Raw genomic sequence first — 21,987 nt, 5'->3', positions numbered from 1 at the left:
CCTTCATTTTTGCTCAGCCAGATCCTCCCATCCTTCAAGTTTCTACTCAAATGCCTTCTCCATAAAATCCTTGTGCCCAAAACCGAAAATCATTTCATCTCCTTTTTCATTCCTTGCCTTTTTTGTATATGCATATGATTTTCATTTTGAAACAATCCAACCTACAGAAAAAAATGCAGTTATAGTATAAATAACTTTTCTTAAACCATTTGAGAGTAAGTTGCCAAACTAATAATGTTCATCACCCCTGAGTACTTAAGTATATATTTCCTACCAAAAAGAAAAAAGAAAAAGAAAACATTCTTTATATAAACACAGTACAACCATCAAAATAGGAAAATTGATATTGAAACATTAATACTATAATCCTCACTCAAGTAATGTTCTTTACAGTAAAAAGATCCTGTTTGGAAGCAAGTGTTAAGCTTGATTACCATGTCTCTTTAATCTCATTCACTCTGGAACAGCATTTCAGTCTTAATTCTTATAACCTTGACACTAGAAAACTATGGTCCAGTAGAACATGCACCAGCTTGGGTTTGTCTAGTGTTTCCTCATGACTTGATCTAGGTTATGAATCTTTAGTAGAAATACACAGAAGTTATGCTATTTTCCTATTAAGTAGTACATGACTGCAATTTGTTCTCTTATTGGTTATGTTTACATTGGTCACTTGATTAAGATGATTTCTGCCAGTCTTCTCAACTCTGACGTTACTCTTTTCCCTTTGTAATTAATAATATTCTGTGGTGATGTACTTTGAGACTTATTCATTCATGTATTTTTATCAGTATAAACTCACTGTTATTTTTATTTGATGAACTATAATCCAATATTATCACTATTTATTTGAAGCTCACACTGATATAGAATGGACCAGTGGGAGACTGTTCAAAGTGGTTCTTGGGTCCTTTGACTCATCCTCATCATTCTTTGAGCATTTCCTTGTTTTGTGGTATAAGATGTTTCAAGCTTATTTGTACTTGCCTTGCCTCAGGCCTAGAATCATCCATTTCTACAAGGACTTCTGGTTCTTTTAAGAATAGTATTTAGAAGCCAAAGTCTCAGCCATAGGAGTTCTTACTGCTTTTGGAGTATCAGTGCTCCCAGGACCACACAGTGGACAGAGATTAGGAATCTTGGAATACATGTATGTGCACATACATACAAATCTACACACATTTACATCTATAGTTATTAAGACATCGATCTATGTTAAAACTCAAGGTTTTCAGAATATAATTTAACCTTCTAACTTCACTTTTATTATAGCTTCTCCTTTTCCATATTTGCAATTCATTTTTCCAAAGGTAAGAAACCTGGCTTCCATAAACTTTAATATAGTTACTTATTTAAACACTTGCCCTATATGTAACCAGTCTCTCTCTTAGAAACTACTATCTCCCTCACATAGAAGTACTCCTTACTTCACTCAGGCCACAACCACACATGGATGTTCTCCCGACCTGTTCAGTCACGAAATCCCATGCCAAGTTACTCTACATACTCTCTTCACTGTAAACCCTTTTCGACCTGTTCTATATCTGACATCCTCATGCTGGGCCACTGGCCCCCATGTAGATGCCAACTTTTACCCTGTTTGGGCTCCAATACCCATTCCAGGCCATCCTATGTCTGTACTTCTTACTCCACCAGGCTGCTCCATACATGGGCATCCTCTTTACTCTGTTTACAAATGATAAAAGTTTTAAGTTAAAGGAAAAGAGACACTGGTAGGACTTTTAGTCTAAGGACATTCTAATACCTTAAATTCCTTGGCCAAACTCTGACTTATTAGAATATGTGAAATCCACTCAAGGAATAGGGATTTCTCCTTTTATACTCACAACGCCAGTCATCAATGTAATCATTGTTTAAAAGAGAAAGTATATCAGTTTTTCGTTATTAAATATCACACACATGTGCCCACACACTCATACTCCTTCACTGTCACTCATTCCTCTGAAGATCAAAAACTGGCAAAAGAGAATAAAATTATTGGTATTTTTAATGAAAAGCACTGCCTATTGCACTCTGTTGCTAGAAAGATTCTTCTGTTATAACAAGAATAATGGCAAAAACAAAAGGGATACAAGAAAGATATTAAGGAAGACGGAAGGAGGGAGAGAGATGAGAAAACAAGAAAATGAAAAGATGGGAACAAGGAAAGTAGGAAGAAGAGAGACAGAATGAGGAAACCAAGAGAGAGGCTAAATGGGAGACATGGGAAAAGGGAGTGGCAGGATGCCAGTCAGGAGAGTCTGAATTGCCCACCAAATCCCATCGCAAAGGGCTCTAACTCTGTAATCAGCCCCAAAAGAGTGTCACTATCAAATGAAAACACCAATCTACTCCAAGATTGCTGACATGTCATTGAGAAACAGTTGGTTCATACACTTCCCGAATACACAACTGAATGAAACTGACATCCAGAAGTTTAGTACAACCAACTTCTGGATTTTATCTATATATTTGCTTCATGACACTTTTAAATTATTCCTACTTTGAGAGTCACTTTTGAAAACTATAAAAGTGGGGATCCCTGGGTGGCTCAGTGGTTTAACCCCCGCCTTCAGCTCAGGGCGTGATCCTGGAGTCCCGGGATCGAGTCCCATGTCGGGCTCCCTGCATGGAGCCTGCTTCTCCCTCTGCCTATGTCTGTGTCTCTCGTGAATAAATAAATAAATCTTAAAAAAAAATAAAACTATAAAAGTATCAACATCTGAAAATGGTGAGAAGGTTCTCAGTCAAAACTTCAATAAGGAAAAATATGGATAATATATGTATAAGTGGAACACCTGCAATGCTTGGCATCCCATCTGATTTTCCTGCTTTGATAAAGGAAGAAATTACATGTCCTGTGAATAATTATGTCAGTGCTTCAGATTTAATTCCCTACTAACCATCAGAAAGATGTCTTGTCTAGTGTTGTGGTTCTTGTCAAAACCTATTAATATAAAGGAATATAAAGTTTTTCTCTATTACATATATATTGCTGGATTTCTAAAAAGTATTCTTGAAACACAATATAACTTAAGGCAAAACTTAGAGAGGAAAGGAATACCCATTCTCAGAGTAACTCAATAGAGAGTTAATTCGTGGTTTATGTTAATTGACAGATATTTTTAGCTGAGGTAAATCTTTCTATATACTTCCTCCAGGTGCTATTATAGATACTACTGGAAAGATCAATCAAGAACATTAGTTACCTTCCCAAAACCCATTTCTCCTTCTTTCTTCCTAATAGAGTCCTGATTTTGTTTGGATAGCTCTGCCCTCCTCCCACTCCAACCCAGTGACTGAGGGATAACAGACCTCACTGTCAAGTTGTTCCTGCTTCATTGAAAGTAGTCAACATATGACATTGCTTTGGCTCCTTTTGTAAGTAGAGAAGTCACATGGTCTACATTGGTCCAATTATAGTTGGGTGAAAGGGTTTCCTCTTGTTTAGGATGTGAATCAGAATGTATGTTGCATCAGATAGTGCTGGTAAGTATTTATAGCCATACGAGGTCTAAATTCAACACTGTCACACTGAGGATGAAAGAGCAGAAATACAAGAAGAATATGGATTCTTGATTACTGAGTCAATCAACCTGACCAGAACTAATTCTACTTCTGGACTTTCTGTTATGTAAGATATTAAACTTTTTTACTATATAATTTTTCCTTGAATTGGGATTTTTTGCAGCCAAAAGCATCCTAATTGATCATACCAAGTCTAAGCTCCAGTATGAAAGCCAGAATTGCAGGCAGATATCTATGCCAACCTTGTGGTGCTGGGGAAAGTGCTTTTTATATGTTAGGGTCAAGAGTTACAAGGCTGTCTCGGTTTCCCTGCAGAAAGAAATCTGAAAATAATTGGAAGCACTGGAGACTTTTCACAGATTCCTTCTATTTAGACAACTTTAAAACTTAAATATGGGGCAGCCCGGTGGCTCAGCGGTTTGGTGCTGCCTTTCAGCCCAAGGCCTGATCCTAGAGACCCCGGATCGAGGCCCATGTCGGGCTCCCTGCATGGAGCCTGCTTATCCCTCTGCCTGTGTCTGTTCCTCTGCATGTGTGTGTGTGTGTGTGTGTGTGTGTGTGTGTGTGTGTGTCTAATGAATAAATAAATAAAATCTTTTAAAAAATAAAATAAAATAAAACTTAAATATGGACTCATGGTCCTCTCTTTTCTGGCATAGAGGAAATCAATAATGCCAGTTTGGGAAAGGTAAACTTACTGATTTGAGGACAATGAAAATTATGCTATATAAATTCAACCCAAAAGAATCCTGGAAATTCTGATATTCTTTAACAACAACCTACCTTCGAGTCACGGTTTTTAAGCACTGGCTGCCATCAAAATTAAAATGTCAAAATCAACCTAGGACCCAAGATAACTTTCACGTTGCTATGACAACCTCTTTTTCAAGTTTACCATCAGATATCTTAATTTGCTCAGAGTTAATATTTACTTTGGGAGTTTTTGGGGTAGGGGTTGGTAGAAATTAGACTTATTTCAATTATCTTCAGAAAATCCCTATTAAAGCTTATGTGATATTTGCCAATCACAGAACCCATTTCTAGTTTAGGGTGTCTGGGTAGCTCAGTTGGTTAAGCAGCTGGCTTCGGCTCAGGTCATGATCTCATAGGTCTTGGTATTGAGCCCCATGTCAGGCTGCCTGCTCAGCGGGGACAGCCTTTGTTTCTCCCCTCCCTGCTCATGCTCTCCCTCTCTCTCTCAAATAAATAAATAAAATATTTAAAAAAATAAATTTCCAGCTTAGTAAAATAAATCATATTCAAATTTGTTATATATGTGTTTTATATACTGTTCTAGGGAGAAAAATTCTATTTTCATGTAATTCACAAAGGAGTCATGACTCAAAAAGTTAAAATTATTGCTGTAAACTGAGTAACAACTGTAGGTGGTCAGAGAAATTACCATGAAAAGGGAAAGGAGACAGAAAGAATAAAATAAGACATATTTTTAAAGTTTTGTCATGGTAAGTATAGGGGAGGAAAGATATAAGAAAAATGCCTGCTGGATATGGCAAGTAGTTCTGTATGTATTTGAATCTGTTACAGTTTGTTGTGGGAAACACAACAAATACATAGGAAGCCATTGGAGCCTTTAAGATACTTAATGACGGTATATTGTATTGCATGTACAAATTAGATGTTTATCTGTCAGTCAAAGTCCTGGCAGGAAAGTAAGACACAATCAAAAAGGGTAATTGAAGATCTTTAAACAAATGGAATACAGATTGCTCCTTGACTCACAATGGGGTTACATCCAGATAAACTCATCCTAAATTGGAAAATATCCTAAGTCAAAGATGCACTTAATATACCTAGCCTACCCAACATCAGAGCCTAGCTTAGCCTCCATTAAACAGGTTCAGAATACACGTTAGCCTACAGTTGGGGAAGATCATCTAACACAAAACCTATTTTATAATAAAGTGTTGAATATATCATGTAATTGATTGAATGCTGTATTGAAAGTGAAAAACAGAATGGTTGTAAGTGTATCAGTTGTTCCCCTCATGATTGCATGACTGGCTGGGAGCTATGGTTGCCACTGCTGCTGCCTAGCATCAGGAGAGAGGACTGGACCACATGCCACTAATCCAGAAAAGATTAAAATTCAAACATGAAAGTACAGTTCCTCATTACTAAGTATCGCTTTTGCACCATCATAAAGTTGAAAAATCATAAACCCAAACCATCATAAATCAGAGAATATCTATATTTACCCCAAAAGTGGACAAGATTAAGGGAAGCCACAGGGCTCATGAAGGAGTCTAGGACTGGCAACAATAAAAGCTATTAGCACTCCTAATCTGGAACAGGAAAGGGGAGGGAGTTTTCTCAGAAGCTAAACTAGTGAGACAAGCACACCTGACAGGAACTCTGACCTTAGGTGAGGGATGCAGAAACTCCCAAACAGCAGCCCAACAGGAAAGAGGCTAGGATAATAAACACTATTTTCAGTCTCTCCCCACCCTCCAACCTCCTTACCAAAGCCTCTCATTGACCAAATCTACACAAAAACTGAGCAAAGAGGAGCTGGATTATCTTGTCTGAAGAGGCCAGACCATGAGGTCCCAAATAGGGTCAAGGATGGAAAAGGAATCTGACAGAACCAACAGATACCACCCAACACTGACACTGCCTGAACAACCACAGAAGGAAGACTCATTAAAAGATGGAGACATTTGGTTCTGCAACAGCTTTGGCATACATTTTGGGCTAAGATGTATATTTTAGAATTCTTTCCATTTTGTTAATGTTAGTTTTTAGTCATTATCCTTCATGTTGACAACGTTTGACTAAAACAAATACATATCTCATAATCATTAACTTTCTAACAGTAAATCCAGTCCTTTTTCCCTCAGGCAAAAATACTCTTCTAGTTCCATAAACCTGGCACTACTTTATCACTGTCAAAGAATGAAGTGTCTATGTAAACTTAAGACAATTTGCTTTGATTCCGTGTCCACCTATACTCTTTCACATTGAAATCATATTTCTCTTTTGAGTTGTTATGAACATAAATTGTGTTGGAGTGTGTGTAGGTGTGTAGGTATAGTTTACTGAGCCAATCAATAGAAAACCCATGTATACAAATGATCTCAAATGCCACCATCAGCTCATCGTGTCTGTGTCTTTTCAGGAACTGACTGAATAGGTTGTGTGATGCAATGAAAAGTGTTCTGGGCTTTAGGTCTGGAGGCATTGACTATGATCAGTCTTTTCATTAACCAGCTATAGGACTCTGGCAAGCCCCATCTTACAGCTTGCATGGAATACTTCAGTCTTCACAGGGGACAAATAGCCCTTTCCTTTGTTCTAGAACATTGAAGAAAATATTAAAGATATTAAGAAGAGTTTTTCAATAGAGCTGAATTACAAAGTACATATCTACTCTAGAGCATAAATTATCCTCTTGATTTCTCATAGCTTTGTGGAGTCATTACTTAAGCATGTAAATATTTACCTGTAAAATGGTAAACATAATTTTTGCAATTCAGGGAAATGTTAAGGTTCATGGGAAGCCATAATTGTTAGACTCAAAAAGTCATTGAGGATTTGCTGTATTTTAATGTAATCTGCTAGTGTCTTTATCTAATTTTAATTTAAAATAGCATATTTAGCATTCTCTATGTCAGTTTGAAAAAGGCCCTTTCAAACTAAAGCAATCAAGAAGCAGCAATACTGATGGTTCCTATTAGACATGAAATTAGGGACATGCATGAGAACCATAGAATTTTAAAGCTGGAAGTGACATCAGAGACTCTGTGCCTCATTTCCATTTATGGAAATAGAAGAGAAGCTGGTGAAGGGACTTGCCAGAGTGATAAAATAGTAGCATGCCTCTGCATGCTGAGCACCTCCACATGTCCCTCTAGCAACATCTACCAATCCCTCAGGAATGAGAACCAAGTAGGCTTGGCCTCAAATATCAGTGTTCTCAAACTCTGTAACAAGGGCAATTGATACATGAATGTAACATGTCTCTAAGCATTATAAAGCCCTCTCTCTTTCTTCTCTTATTAATTATAGACCACATTTTTTCATAAGTACCTACCTCCTCTTTCTTTCCTCCATAATTACCCAATTGTCCCCACTCCAATTTCTTTTAGAAGACATATGCCTTCTAATTGTGCTTTAGAAAATTCTCAGGATGCCTGGGTGGCTCAGCAGTTAAACATCTGCCTTTGGCTCAGGGCATGATCCTGGAGTCCTGGGATCAAGTCCCACATCGGGCTCCCTGCATGGAGCTTGCTTCTCTCTCTGCCTATGTCTCCGCCCCTCTGTGTGTGTGTGTGTGTCTCATGAATAAAAATATAAAATCTTTTTAAAAAAAAAAGGAAAAAATCTTGACCTTTACTAGTCTTTGAGAAATAAAGAAAGTTAGAAAGTTTGGAGGCACTGCTTTAGACCACTCCACTTCTGTCTGAGACTGGATCTCCTGAAAACATTCTGAGATGAAGAAATTGTGTGCATAATGTTGGTTGCAGGTGCTTTCAGGAGACATACCTGTAAAGAAGTGAAGAAAGGACTGAGGGAAGGAGGACCCAGGGATGGGTCAGCCCTGGAGAGAGGTCTGGGATGATGCTCTACATCTTGTCAGACTGGTGGACCTAATGTGTGTCTTCAGTTTAATTATCTGTTTCTCTTCCAGACAAAGGATTTTTAAGGTGCTAAAGACCAGTCTGAAATCTAACTATGCAGAATTTAAAAGATCCTGAGCTTTCTCTCCTGGGGAAATAAATGAAATAAAGAAAGATTATGAAATATGAAAGTTCTAAAAATAATAGCCTGAAACTGGGTAATTTGAATAAAAGCCAGTCAAATCTTTATAGAATATAGCATATTACTGATTCATTATCAGATCACATAATTTAATTATATTCTACTTACCATGAAGTTTTCACACCCTAAACCTCCCAGTGTTAAGTCTATGTTATCTGATTAGAGAAAGTTGAAAAAGAAAGAAAGAGGCCATGCAAAAGAGAAGCTTTGTTAAGGACTGCAGGCTACATTGCAAATTCAGAAACATCTTTAATATGTAGAAGAAATGATGCAAATTTATCTTTTGTTTCCTTTAAATAAGCCAGGTTTGATTATCTTAAACTATTGAATAAATAGAATATTTTTCCCTTTCATCTTTTCTGGACTTGAGTCATTTACAATTTGTAACACAGAGAACTATTTTTCACATCTAATTTAACATGTAACTCTTTTTTTCGATTCAATTTAGGAAAAAAAAATTACTTCCTAAGACATAATTAATTTCTACAACATGTTGACTTAAGAGCTGCTAATTTAGGAACATACACATTCTTATGGCTAGGTTCTTACAGTCATACTTTAAAGATATTTTTCCAAGATATGTATATACCTCAAGTTCTAGAATAAGGAGGTTTTAGTGACTGAAAGATCTTGAGGAAAATATAAAGCTCTTATTTAAAAGTATGAAGTCAAAAATATCAGCAGTAAAATCTATGCTGAAAACAATTATGTACTTTTCTACTAATGGGAGATTGTAAAATAAATATGCAAATAATGCTGATAGGTTAAACTGATGAAATAAATAACTCAATAAACACCCTAAAGATTATATAATAAATATGCAAATAATACTGATAGGTTAATCTGATGAACTAAATTGATAACTCAATAAGCCCTTAAGGTTTACATGTATGTATGTATTTAAAACATTTCCCATAAGTAACAGTGTCCTGGGAATTATATAAAATGTGCTTTTAAGTCTGTCTTTGAAGGAGGCATAAATAATATTTCATTTTAGGTAAATTATGCTAGGAACAAGAATATAAACTTGTGGAACATATAGTTTTTTATTTGTTTATTTGCCTCCTATCTCCAACAGGTGCAATAGTAACTGCCCAAAGTAGGTACTCATAACTATCTGCTGAATCAATAAATTAGGACAAGATTAGTCGGGACCACAAGACAATAGTAAGAATAAGAAATGGTCCTGGCCATTCAATGAATATACTTTGCCTTAGAAAGAGAACTAGCAGATATTTAAAGCAAAAGGAGTTCAATCCAGGTTTGGGTTAACACTAAAACACTATTGACATCTATCCAAATTCTATTCACAATCTTGGGTTCTTACATAAATGTTCTGAATTCTTTTAAAATAGCACAACGGGCATAAGCCCAGAACCATGACAGCTTTGTTTCAACAGAGAGTTAAGAGATGGCCTGTTTATGAAATATCTTTACCATGAATTATTCATGGTGGGAAATCAACAAAATACTTACTAATTCAGCCATAATGCTTAACTGTGTTATTTGACCAAAAGATTGAAATGGTCTTGGAAAAGCCAGGAGAGAAATGAGAACTTGGCAAGAAATATGACCCCATGGAGTCACATAAAAACCCTAAATACTCCATTATCATCACTATTATATAATGTGCTTTATATTTTACAAAGCAAATTGGTACATATTATCTAGATTGATGATCATGACAACCTTGTGAATCAGGTACCAGTGCTGAATCATGTTGGAAGTTTGGGAGTGCTAATGCCAATCTTTTGCAATCTAACCAGTTGAAAATAATAATGATGATAATCATAATCATAATAATCATAGCTAGTACCTACATAGGACTTACTTAGGTGCCAAGTGTGACCTACATGCCTTTACATGTTAGCTTAGTTACTCCTCCAAAAATCACAAGTCTCCAAATGGGAATCGAGGCATCTGCTTTTTTCAAGTTGGTTGGCAAATTCACTTTCCACCTGGTTAAAAAAAATGCATTTTTTGTCCCTCTCTCCTGCACTCAAGATAACTAGGGAATGATCATGCAGACTTTTCCACCAAGTGTCACGCTATAAAGCTGAAACAGAGAGAACTGAGGTGTAGCTAGAACCAGTTCATGTGGTCTGATGGTCTGTTTACTGACAGCCTGAGCATGTGAGCTCCAATCTTCCCTGCACCCAGGCAGGTCTGTGAGCTGAGGAAGGGGTAGGCTCAAATGCCCAACCTCACACCCTCTCTTAAGTTTTTTTGGTAGGTAGAACATGTTGCTGAATATGCTGCTGCTCTCTCCTGGGAAGTAAAACAGATATTCCCTCTGCCTCCATAGGAAACTGCAGGGAAGAAAATGAGTATTCCAGTCCATCCTACCCTCCAGCAACAGACAAATTAGGGAAACTGAGGACCATGTAGGCCTACTTTCTTCATCAAAGGCAAGGCATTGACAAGTACCAAAGATAGGTCTTGAGTCCTAGGGTTCTGACCACAGAGTGCACATCATATTCACTCTATGCTGGAAACCTTGCACTCCGACTAATTTGATGAATGCTGAAAGGCAAACATTCTAGAAATCAAAACACTTGAATGCTCTTCTGAAAATGTTTTCATGACCTAACCAGATTCTCTTTTTCCCATAATTTCTTGTCAAATGTGCTGAAAACATATCATATCATTCAAACCATTTCTTTCTGAGCCAAGTTAAGGGATGGAATAAACAACAAAAAAAGACAAAAATTGTAATTATACTTCATCTCACAATAGCATATTTAAAGTTGGACTCCTTCTGAATTTGGGGTATTTCTATTACTCAACAGGTACTCATTATATTGTAGAACAGGATTAAGACATCTTTTGTTCATAGACTTAGTTGCCAGTTGTGCCGAAAGCGCTACTATTTTGCTTTACTGAGTATCAGACTCAGGAACATTTATTATATTATTCTAGTACTTATATTTTTTGTCAGTCTTCATTCAACAGGTATCCCAATATGGAGCTTCTTGTTAGTTTACTTTCCACTAAATATAGACACATAATTAATAAGTGCTGGGCCATAAAGTGCTTACTTACTGCTTATTAACTAGCTCAAATTGCAGAACATGAATAAATTTGACTGTATTTTGTGAGAAACAACTCAGAGTCTTTAACTTCCTAGTGAGAATAGACTTACATCACCTTCCAGGCTGGATTTTATATTTTACATGGGTGTATTCTGTAACAACTACTGCTGTTATTTGTGCTGTTATAGAGAAGGGAAGAAAAATATCACTTCCTTGCTATGATTCTTATAAACAATAAACAAGTGCATAAAGGGTCACAATTCTATTGGTTTTCTGATAAGAGCTTCAATTCATAAGCATAGTGATTGGAAGAATTTGTTTTCCTATAAGCAGAACTGGAATTGAAATTAGATTGAATCAAGACAATGGTCTTAAGACTTTTACTGCTGTTTAGAAGGATAATGATTTCTTTTTTATTTCTAGGATAATAAAAAATCTTAGCTTTTCAGATATCAGTCTAGGCTAGCTGCTAGTGATCCATCACAAATCAATAATAGCTCTCTTCTGCTGAGTCTAGACACCACCTATGAACTCCTCAGCCAGCACCCCATTAGTCAGGACCCATGGGTTGGTGTTTATATGAGGTGAAACTATTTGCCTTTCCTATTACATTTGAAGTACCTCACATGTATCAGTTTAAGAAGAAAAAAATAAATATTATAATCCTATAATATTTACAGAGATATCAGTGCTCTTTCAAATTCTGATTAGTGCTGCTAATCCCTATAGACTCTTTCAACACTTTGCAGGAAAATAGTGAAATCTAATTAACTATATTCTAGAAGGACTTTTGCTGATAATAGCATAGCAACTAAGTGGGTTCATCAAAGTAAAAAGAAACATAACAAAGCCCCCTATCGAGCATCTGAAAAATGTTATAACCAAGGAACTGATTTTTAATTTAATTTTAACTTAAATGGTCATCTGTAGCTGCCATATTGTATAGCCCAGGTATATAGAATCTTATTCTACCTACACAGTAACCTTGTGAAGTGGGTGATCTCACTAAAAAGAGAAGGAAGCTTGGAAATATTAAGTAACTTGCCAACATTATAAAACTGGAAAGTGACCCAATGTATACTTAAATCCAGTTCTCTGGGAATCCAAGTTCTCAGCTCTTTCTATGATACCACATCAAGTTCAAGGTAAGTATGAATCAAGAGGACAAACTCCCCAAACTAGTGATTGTACACAACCAACTAAAAGTTCACAATGGAAAATACACTACAAAGAACTGTCAAAATCTGAAATTTTATCCTACTTGTAAGCTAACAAATAAGCATGCCACAGTTTCGTGGAAGCCATCAGAAGACAAGAGATTCCTGAGTCAAAGAGTAAGGACTTTATTATAGCAGTAGCAATAGCCAGAGTATTAGCATTTTCTTGTACCAGTTTCCCAAGCCCAAACTCACATAGTGATGCAAAAGGGATCAAATGACTTGCACATTCAGTGAATGCATTACAGGTTGCAGACTAAGCTTTAGGAACCCAAATATTTCATAAGGGGCAGTAAGCATCCTAATCATTACCCCAAAAAGAGGCATTATCTTTATCATACTAGACAATAAGCATGCCTCTCTTTCCTAATCTCTACCTTTCATGATTATTCTTTATGCAAATATCCTTAAAATAGTCTGGAACAAAGGCAATCCCAAGACTTGCATAAATGTGAGAGATCACACATCACTCATAACAAGTGACAAACTGGGAGAAAACCAGCAAAGAACAGAGGGAGATAACTAAATATCAACATGAGAGTCAAAGTGTATAGATAAATGTGTATGTTTGATAGAAAGATCATGTGTCCAAAGTTATGAGCAGAAAATGTTGAAACAAGAAAATTAAAGTGAAAGTAAATTTGAAAAATAATAGTGCTACATAAATGTCAGGAAACTGGCATTTTATTAGGCATCAACAGTACATTTTTATATATAATTTCCCTGAAACTAGAGGTTACTTCACTCTTGGAACTGAATTGTAAATATGTGCACATACTCTTCTTTCAACCACCATGAAATTGTAGCATAAAAATCATTGGATTTTAGATCTGAAAGATGCTCAGAAATAATGAAGCCCTAATTATACAAATAGGGAAACTGAGACCCACCAGAATAGAATGTCTTTTTCAGGACCACACAACCAACCATCATTAGATCTCAGATGCATTCAAGGAAGTCTCTGCTCTTGACCCCTCCATTTCATTACAACTCACTATCTCTTATTTCTCACCTTGAAGTGGATTGAGCTCCCCTCAAAAAAGGTACCTGCAAATGCCTTTGGAACTAATTGGAGCAGAGCCAAGTGGCATGAGCTAGCAATGCCTCCCCAAGTGGAAGCCCAGTAGGAAGCCTTAGCTCTGCACTTAGCTTAAATCTTCATTCCCTTGGGTCTGCCACAAAGGCACGTTGCAGTGCAGAAGAGTCAAAAGAAAAAAATGTATGCACAGCATAGGAAGGAGCCCAGATCTTCTCTGAGAAGTTGAGTACTTCAGTGGTATCATTAAAGCTGGGTCAAAAAAAAGTCATTTCATTTTTTTTAAATATGCTAATATAACCTCGAGCACCAGCTCACTTAAATGACAGGCACTTCATAAAGTTCATTTTTATTATTCTCAGCTGAAAAGTAAATAACAATTCTACAGGTGTCCTTCATATTAAAAGGCTTTATTTGCTGGCAATAGAGACTCTCTATTGACTAAAACCTTATCTATACCTCACAGAGCAGATTGTTTTTCCCCCACACCTTTCAGAGAGGTGTAGCCAATCCATTCTACACAAAGGAAAACAATGTGATAAAAGAGATGATGCAACAACCGCCAACTGAAAGAGTTCTCGATAGCTAAACCTGGAACAATTTAAGCAAAAAAATAAATAGTGCAGTATTCGATTATAACCCAAAGAATAAAATAAATATTCATGAGTCCATATTGATAAACAAATAATGTAAATAAGCATCAACAGTGCTTTTTTAAAAAGATTTTATTTATTTATTTGACACAGAGAAAGAGAACACAAGCAGGGAGAGTGGCAGGCAGAGGGAGAGGGAGAAGCAGGCTCCCTACAGAGCAGGGAGCCTTATGCAGGACTCAATCCCAGGACCCTGGGATCATTACCTGAGCTGAAGGCAGATATTTAACCGACTGAGCCATCCAGGTGCCCACAACAGCACTTTTATAAAGGTAATTTTCCCAAACCTAGAGGCTACTGCTTCCTTGGGACTTAATCATAAATGTATAGATGTATAAGTATAAATATAAATTATTGAATAAGTAAATAAGTGGTAGAGGAGAGACAATCTTACAGAAGAATTCCAAATAATATATATACATATTCCCCCCTCCAGGAGGTGGAACTTAATTCCCTATCCTTGAAGATAGGCTATATTTAATGACTCACTTCCAAAAAATAGAGCAAGGAAAGGGAAAAATAGTCCCTTTGCAGTGGAGAGTCCCGGCAAAAGCTGCCTCAACCAAGTGATGAAGGTTAACATCACCAGTGATATCACATGGATTTGATGTACTCTGACATAAGGTAATGAGAAGGGCACTTCATTTTTTTAATAATAGATTTATTTTTTATTGGTGTTCAATTTGCCAACATACAGAATAACACCCAGTGCTCATCCCGTCAAGTGCCCCCCTCAGTGCCCGCCACCCAGTCACCTGCACCCCCCCGCCCTCCTCCCCTTCCACCACCCCCAGTTAGTTTCCCAGAGTTAGGAGTCTCTCATGTTCTGTCTCCCCTTCTGACATTTCCCACCCATTTCTTCTCCCCTCCCCTCCATTCCCTTTCACTATTACCTATATTCAAGAAGGGCACTTCAACTCCATGGTATTCTTTCCAAGTCCCATAACCTCAGAAAAATCATGAGAAGAATATCAGACAAACTAAGATGAGGAGACATTCTACAAAATACTTGGCCAGTACTCCCCAAGACCATTGAGATCATGAAAAACAAGCACAGTGAGAAATTTTCACAGAGCAGAGGAGACTGGGAAAATATGACCAACTACAGTGTGGCATCCTGCAATGAAACTGATGGAAGGTATTAATGGAAAAAATGGCTAAGTCCAAATAAGGTCTGGAGTTTAGTTAATAGTGATGAATATATTGCTTTCTTAGTTTTGATAAATGTGCTCCATAATGTAAGATGTTAATAATGGGGGGACACCTCAGTGGCTCAGCAGTTGAGCGTCTGTCTTTGGCTCAGGGTGTGATCCCAGAGTTCTGGGATCAGGTCCTGCATCGGGCTTCCTGTGAGGAGCCTGCTTCTCCCTCTGCCTATGTCTCTGCCTCTCTCATGAATAAATAAATAAAAATCGTTTTTAAAAAAAGTTGTTAACAATGGGTAAAACTGGGTGATGGGCATTCTCTCTGTGCTATCTTCGCAACTTCTCTATAAATTTAAAATTATAACAAAACAAAAAGTTTATTTTAAAAAATAGATGATACAAATTTATCTCGCTGTATGCTCCTGCCTGGGGCATGACAGAGTTTGATAGCTAGCGCATTGCCTATTCCCAGAAGCACAGTTAAAGAAGGCTTGGGGAAGCTAACTGAGTTCAAAAGCCAGGAGTAACAAGAGCACACTGTACAATAAAAGGAAAAGCAATGTTTGTTCTTCACTGAGTGACCTGAGTATTGTGTAGTGATCTGAGAAGCAGAATATATTCTGAACATGACAAAAATTGAGGCTCTCCTTTATAGGTCAGCAAAAGTAATAAGGTAAAAGCCCAAACCAATAAACTAACCAGATTTCGAAGAAACATAAGTGTGCTGACTATCCAATAGAGTCTGTTTAATGGTGTAAAAGACTCAAATTAAAAACATAAGTTTTAGACAAACCCTTCAAATTTGAAAAATTCTCTAAATTCTCTTTTATGTTATCTAGGATTTTATAATAATGTCTGACATTTATATTATCGTTTCTAAAGTAGTAAAACCATTTTGCCAATAAATCGTATCTCCTTCTTGCCAACCAGTCCTCTAAATTACATCCTTTTCTAGCTCTCTGCTTTCAACCCTGAAGGTTTCAGCTCTAATCCAGACTCTCCAACCAGCGTCACCCCTTCCAAATCCCAACTAAATCCCATCTCTTGCTTTTGACACCTTGTTGGATTTGTCTTCTAAATAATAATCCCTTCAAAATGACTGTAAATACATGAATGGACATCTAGACTCTTTCCATATTTTGGCTATTCTGGGCATTGATGCAATTAACATTGGGGTCCAACAATAAATGAATAACTAAATAAGATGTGATGTATATATACAATGGAATATTATTCAGGTATAAAAAATGAAATCTTACATTTGCAACGACATGGATAGAACTAGAGTGTATGACACTTAGCGAAATAAGTCAATCAGAAAGATAATTATCATATGATTTCATCCATATGTGGAATTTAAGAAACAAAACAGATGAACATAGAGGAAAGGAGGGAAAAATAAAATAAGATGAAAACAGAGAGGGAGGCAAACTATAAGAGAATCCTAACTATAGAAGACAAACTGAAGGTTGCTAAAGGAGAGCTGGGTGGAAGGATGAGGTAACTGCGTGATGGGCCTTAAGAGGGGCACATGATGTAATGAGCACTGGGTATTAAATGAAACCGATGAATCACTAAACTCTACCTCTGAAACTAATAATACACTATATGTTAACTGATTTTAAATATTAAAAATGACTGAATGAAGGAAGTGACTTAATGGGTTAAAAAAGGCATAAGTCTGCTTTCCACATCAACTTTATGTAGATGGGGAAAACTACCTTGCTCTTTTTCTCTTCATCTTTGGATAGAAACATATAATTGTGTTTCCAAAAGATGCAAGAAAGGCATGAGCATAACTTATAATACATGTGGTATGAATTTTCTTAAAAACAGACCCTAAAGTCAAATTCAACTATGAATGCTTAAAAAGGAACTATGTGAGGGAGATTGACTAAAGAATAATATTTTGATCAATATATATAAGACTTACATTTTGTTTCATCACTTTTATTGCTGAAGAATACATTTTATTTATTTTTAAATATTTATTTCAGAGAGAGAGAGAAAGAGAGAGAGCATGCACAAGCTGGGGGAGGGGCATAAGGAGAGGTAGACAAGCAGAATCCCTTCTGAGCAGAGAGTCTGATGCAGGGTCTCCATCCCAAGACCCTGAGATCAAAAGTCTGACACTCAACTGACCGAGTTACCCAGGCATCCCAGCTGAAGAATATATTTTAAAGGGCTGGATTAAATATTCAAGGACACAAACACAGTAAATACCTCTTAGTTCAATATGAAGATAACAAATCCATTAGTCTATCTACATATGAGCATGCTCAGCAAACAATAGACTGAACAAATGTTTATTGAGTACCTCTTAGGTGTCAGGAAATGTGCCAGCACTTTGCCAAATGCTATCTCATTTCATTTTTTCTATAAATATGTAAAGTCGATATAATTATCCTCACTTTTCAAAATGTAAAACCAAGCATCCAAAAATTAAATCACCCAAGGATGTGTTACTTAAGGTAAATAATTAGTTCCCTTAACTGATAAACCCCAAAACATCAGTAGCTTTACACAATAAAATGCTGTTTCTCATTTGTATCACCATCTAATGCAAGTCAAAAAGGGAAAGGAATTTAAAAAAAAAAGGAAAAAATCTTGACCTTTACTAGTCTTTGAGAAATAAAGAAAGTTTGGAGGCACTGCTCTAGACCACTCCACTTCTGTCTGAGACTGGATCTCCTGAAAACATTCTGAGATGAAGAAATTGTGTGCATAATGTTGGTTGCAGGTGCTTTCAGGAGACATACCTGTAAAGAAGTGAAGAAAGGACTGAGGGAAGGAGGACCCAGGGATGGGTCAGCCCTGGAGAGAGGTCTGGGATGATGCTCTACATCTTGTCAGACTGGTGGACCTAATGTGTGTCTTCAGTTTAATTATCTGTTTCTCTTCCAGACAAAGGATTTTTAAGGTGCTAAAGACCAGTCTGAAATCTAACTATGCAGAATTTAAAAGATCCTGAGCTTTCTCTCCTGGGGAAATAAATGAAATAAAGAAAGATTATGAAATATGAAAGTTCTAAAAATAATAGCCTGAAACTGGGTAATTTGAATAAAAGCCAGTCAAATCTTTATAGAATATAGCATATTACTGATTCATTATCAGATCACATAATTTAATTATATTCTACTTACCATGAAGTTTTCACACCCTAAACCTCCCAGTGTTAAGTCTATGTTATCTGATTAGAGAAAGTTGAAAAAGAAAGAAAGAGGCCATGCAAAAGAGAAGCTTTGTTAAGGACTGCAGGCTACATTGCAAATTCAGAAACATCTTTAATATGTAGAAGAAATGATGCAAATTTATCTTTTGTTTCCTTTAAATAAGCCAGGTTTGATTATCTTAACCTATTGAATAAATAGAATATTTTTCCCTTTCATCTTTTCTGGACTTGAGTCATTTACAATTTGTAACACAGAGAACTATTTTTCACATCTAATTTAACATGTAACTCTTTTTTTCGATTCAATTTAGAGAAAAAAAAATTACTTCCTAAGACATAATTAATTTCTACAACATGTTGACTTAAGAGCTGCTAATTTAGGAACATACACATTCTTATGGCTAGGTTCTTACAGTCATACTTTAAAGATATTTTTCCAAGATATGTATATACCTCAAGTTCTAGAATAAGGAGGTTTTAGTGACTGAAAGATCTTGAGGAAAATATAAAGCTCTTATTTAAAAGTATGAAGTCAAAAATATCAGTAGTAAAATCTATGCTGAAAACAATTATGTACTTTTCTACTAATGGGAGATTGTAAAATAAATATGCAAATAATGCTGATAGGTTAAACTGATGAAATAAATAACTCAATAAACACCCTAAAGATTATATAATAAATATGCAAATAATACTGATAGGTTAATCTGATGAACTAAATTGATAACTCAATAAGCCCTTAAGGTTTACATGTATGTATGTATTTAAAACATTTCCCATAAGTAACAGTATCCTGGGAATTATATAAAATGTGCTTTTAAGTCTGTCTTTGAAGGAGGCATAAATAATATTTCATTTTAGGTAAATTATGCTAGGAACAAGAATATAAACTTGTGGAACATATAGTTTTTTATTTGTTTATTTGCCTCCTATCTCCAACAGGTGCAATAGTAACTGCCCAAAGTAGGTACTCATAACTATCTGCTGAATCAATAAATTAGGACAAGGTTAGTCGGGACCAAAGACAATAGTAAGAATAAGAAATGGTCCTTGCCATTCAATGAATATACTTTGCCTTAGAAAGAGAACTAGCAGATATTTAAAGCAAAAGGAGTTCAATCCAGGTTTGGGTTAACACTAAAACACTATTGACATCTATCCAAATTCTATTCACAATCTTGGGTTCTTACATAAATGTTCTGAATTCTTTTAAAATAGCACAACGGGCATAAGCCCAGAACCATGACAGCTTTGTTTCAACAGAGAGTTAAGAGATGGCCTGTTTATGAAATATCTTTACCATGAATTATTCATGGTGGGAAATCAACAAAATACTTACTAATTCAGCCATAATGCTTAACTGTGTTATTTGACCAAAAGATTGAAATGGTCTTGGAAAAGCCAGGAGAGAAATGAGAACTTGGCAAGAAATATGACCCCATGGAGTCACATAAAAACCCTAAATACTCCATTATCATCACTATTATATAATGTGCTTTATATTTTACAAAGCAAATTGGTACATATTATCTAGAATGATGATCATGACAACCTTGTGAATCAGGTACCAGTGCTGAATCATGTTGGAAGTTTGGGAGTGCTAATGCCAATCTTTTGCAATCTAACCAGTTGAAAATAATAATGATGATAATCATAATCATAATAATCATAGCTAGTACCTACATAGGACTTATTTAGGTGCCAAGTGTGACCTACATGCCTTTACATGTTAGCTTAGTTACTCCTCCAAAAATCACAAGTCTCCAAATGGGAATCGAGGCATCTGCTTTTTTCAAGTTGGTTGGCAAATTCACTTTCCACCTGGTTAAAAAAAATGCATTTTTTGTCCCTCTCTCCTGCACTCAAGATAACCAGGGAATGATCATGCAGACTTTTCCACCAAGTGTCACGCTATAAAGCTGAAACAGAGAGAACTGAGGTGTAGCTAGAACCAGTTCGCGTGGTCTGATGGTCTGTTTACTGACAGCCTGAGCATGTGAGCTCCAATCTCCCCTGCACCCAGGCAGGTCTGTGAGCTGAGGAAGGGGTAGGCTCAACTGCCCAACCTCACACCCTCTCTTAAGTTTTTTTGGTAGGTAGAACATGTTGCTGAATATGCTGCTGCTCTCTCCTGGGAAGTAAAACAGATATTCCCTCTGCCTCCATAGGAAACTGCAGGGAAGAAAATGAGTATTCCAGTCCATCCTACCCTCCAGCAACAGACAAATTAGGGAAACTGAGGACCATGTAGGCCTACTTTCTTCATCAAAGGCAAGGCATTGGCAAGTACCAAAGATAGGTCTTGAGTCCTAGGGTTCTGACCACAGAGTGCACATCATATTCACTCTATGCTGGAAACCTTGCACTCCGACTAATTTGATGAATGCTGAAAGGCAAACATTCTAGAAATCAAAACACTTGAATGCTCTTCTGAAAATGTTTTCATGACCTAACCAGATTCTCTTTTTCCCATAATTTCTTGTCAAATGTGCTGAAAACATATCATATCATTCAAACCATTTCTTTCTGAGCCAAGTTAAGGGATGGAATAAACAACAAAAAAAGACAAAAATTGTAATTATACTTCATCTCACAATAGCATATTTAAAGTTGGACTCCTTCTGAATTTGGGGTATTTCTATTACTCAACAGGTACTCATTATATTGTAGAACAGGATTAAGACATCTTTTGTTCATAGACTTAGTTGCCAGTTGTGCCGAAAGCGCTACTATTTTGCTTTACTGAGTATCAGACTCAGGAACATTTATTATATTATTCTAGTACTTATATTTTTTGTCAGTCTTCATTCAACAGGTATCCCAATATGGAGCTTCTTGTTAGTTTACTTTCCACTAAATATAGACACATAATTAATAAGTGCTGGGCCATAAAGTGCTTACTTACTGCTTATTAACTAGCTCAAATTGCAGAACATGAATAAATTTGACTGTATTTTGTGAGAAACAACTCAGAGTCTTTAACTTCCTAGTGAGAATAGACTTACATCACCTTCCAGGCTGGATTTTATATTTTACATGGGTGTATTCTGTAACAACTACTGCTGTTATTTGTGCTGTTATAGAGAAGGGAAGAAAAATATCACTTCCTTGCTATGATTCTTATAAACAATAAACAAGTGTATAAAGGGTCACAATTCTATTGGTTTTCTGATAAGAGCTTCAATTCATAAGCATAGTGATTGGAAGAATTTGTTTTCCTATAAGCAGAACTGGAATTGAAATTAGATTGAATCAAGACAATGGTCTTAAGACTTTTACTGCTGTTTAGAAGGATAATGATTTCTTTTTTATTTCTAGGATAATAAAAAATCTTAGCTTTTCAGATATCAATCTAGGCTAGCTGCTAGTGATCCATCACAAATCAATAATAGCTCTCTTCTGCTGAGTCTAGACACCTCCTATGA

General features: G+C 36.3%; 1 protein-coding gene across 2 annotated transcripts in view; it reads left to right on the top strand.

Moving 5' to 3' along the window:
- Nucleotides 1-21,987, top strand: part of HTR1E (5-hydroxytryptamine receptor 1E) — an 87,426-nt gene that overhangs the window by 46,621 nt on the left and 18,818 nt on the right. Inside the window, exon 2 of one of the 2 annotated variants that reach the window (XM_041765087.1) lies at nucleotides 3,248-3,381. The exons of the other annotated variant lie outside the window; for it this stretch is intronic. The gene's annotated coding sequence lies outside the window, so the exon portion shown is untranslated. The remainder of the gene's footprint in view (nucleotides 1-3,247; nucleotides 3,382-21,987) is intronic. 2 annotated transcript variants of the gene reach the window in all.

This window comes from Vulpes lagopus, chromosome 1 (genome assembly GCF_018345385.1).
Source record: "Vulpes lagopus strain Blue_001 chromosome 1, ASM1834538v1, whole genome shotgun sequence".
NCBI classification, from domain to species: Eukaryota; Metazoa; Chordata; class Mammalia; order Carnivora; family Canidae; genus Vulpes; species Vulpes lagopus.
The sequence above is the reverse complement of the archived record's forward strand: the minus strand, read 5'-3'. Positions and strand labels throughout refer to the sequence as shown.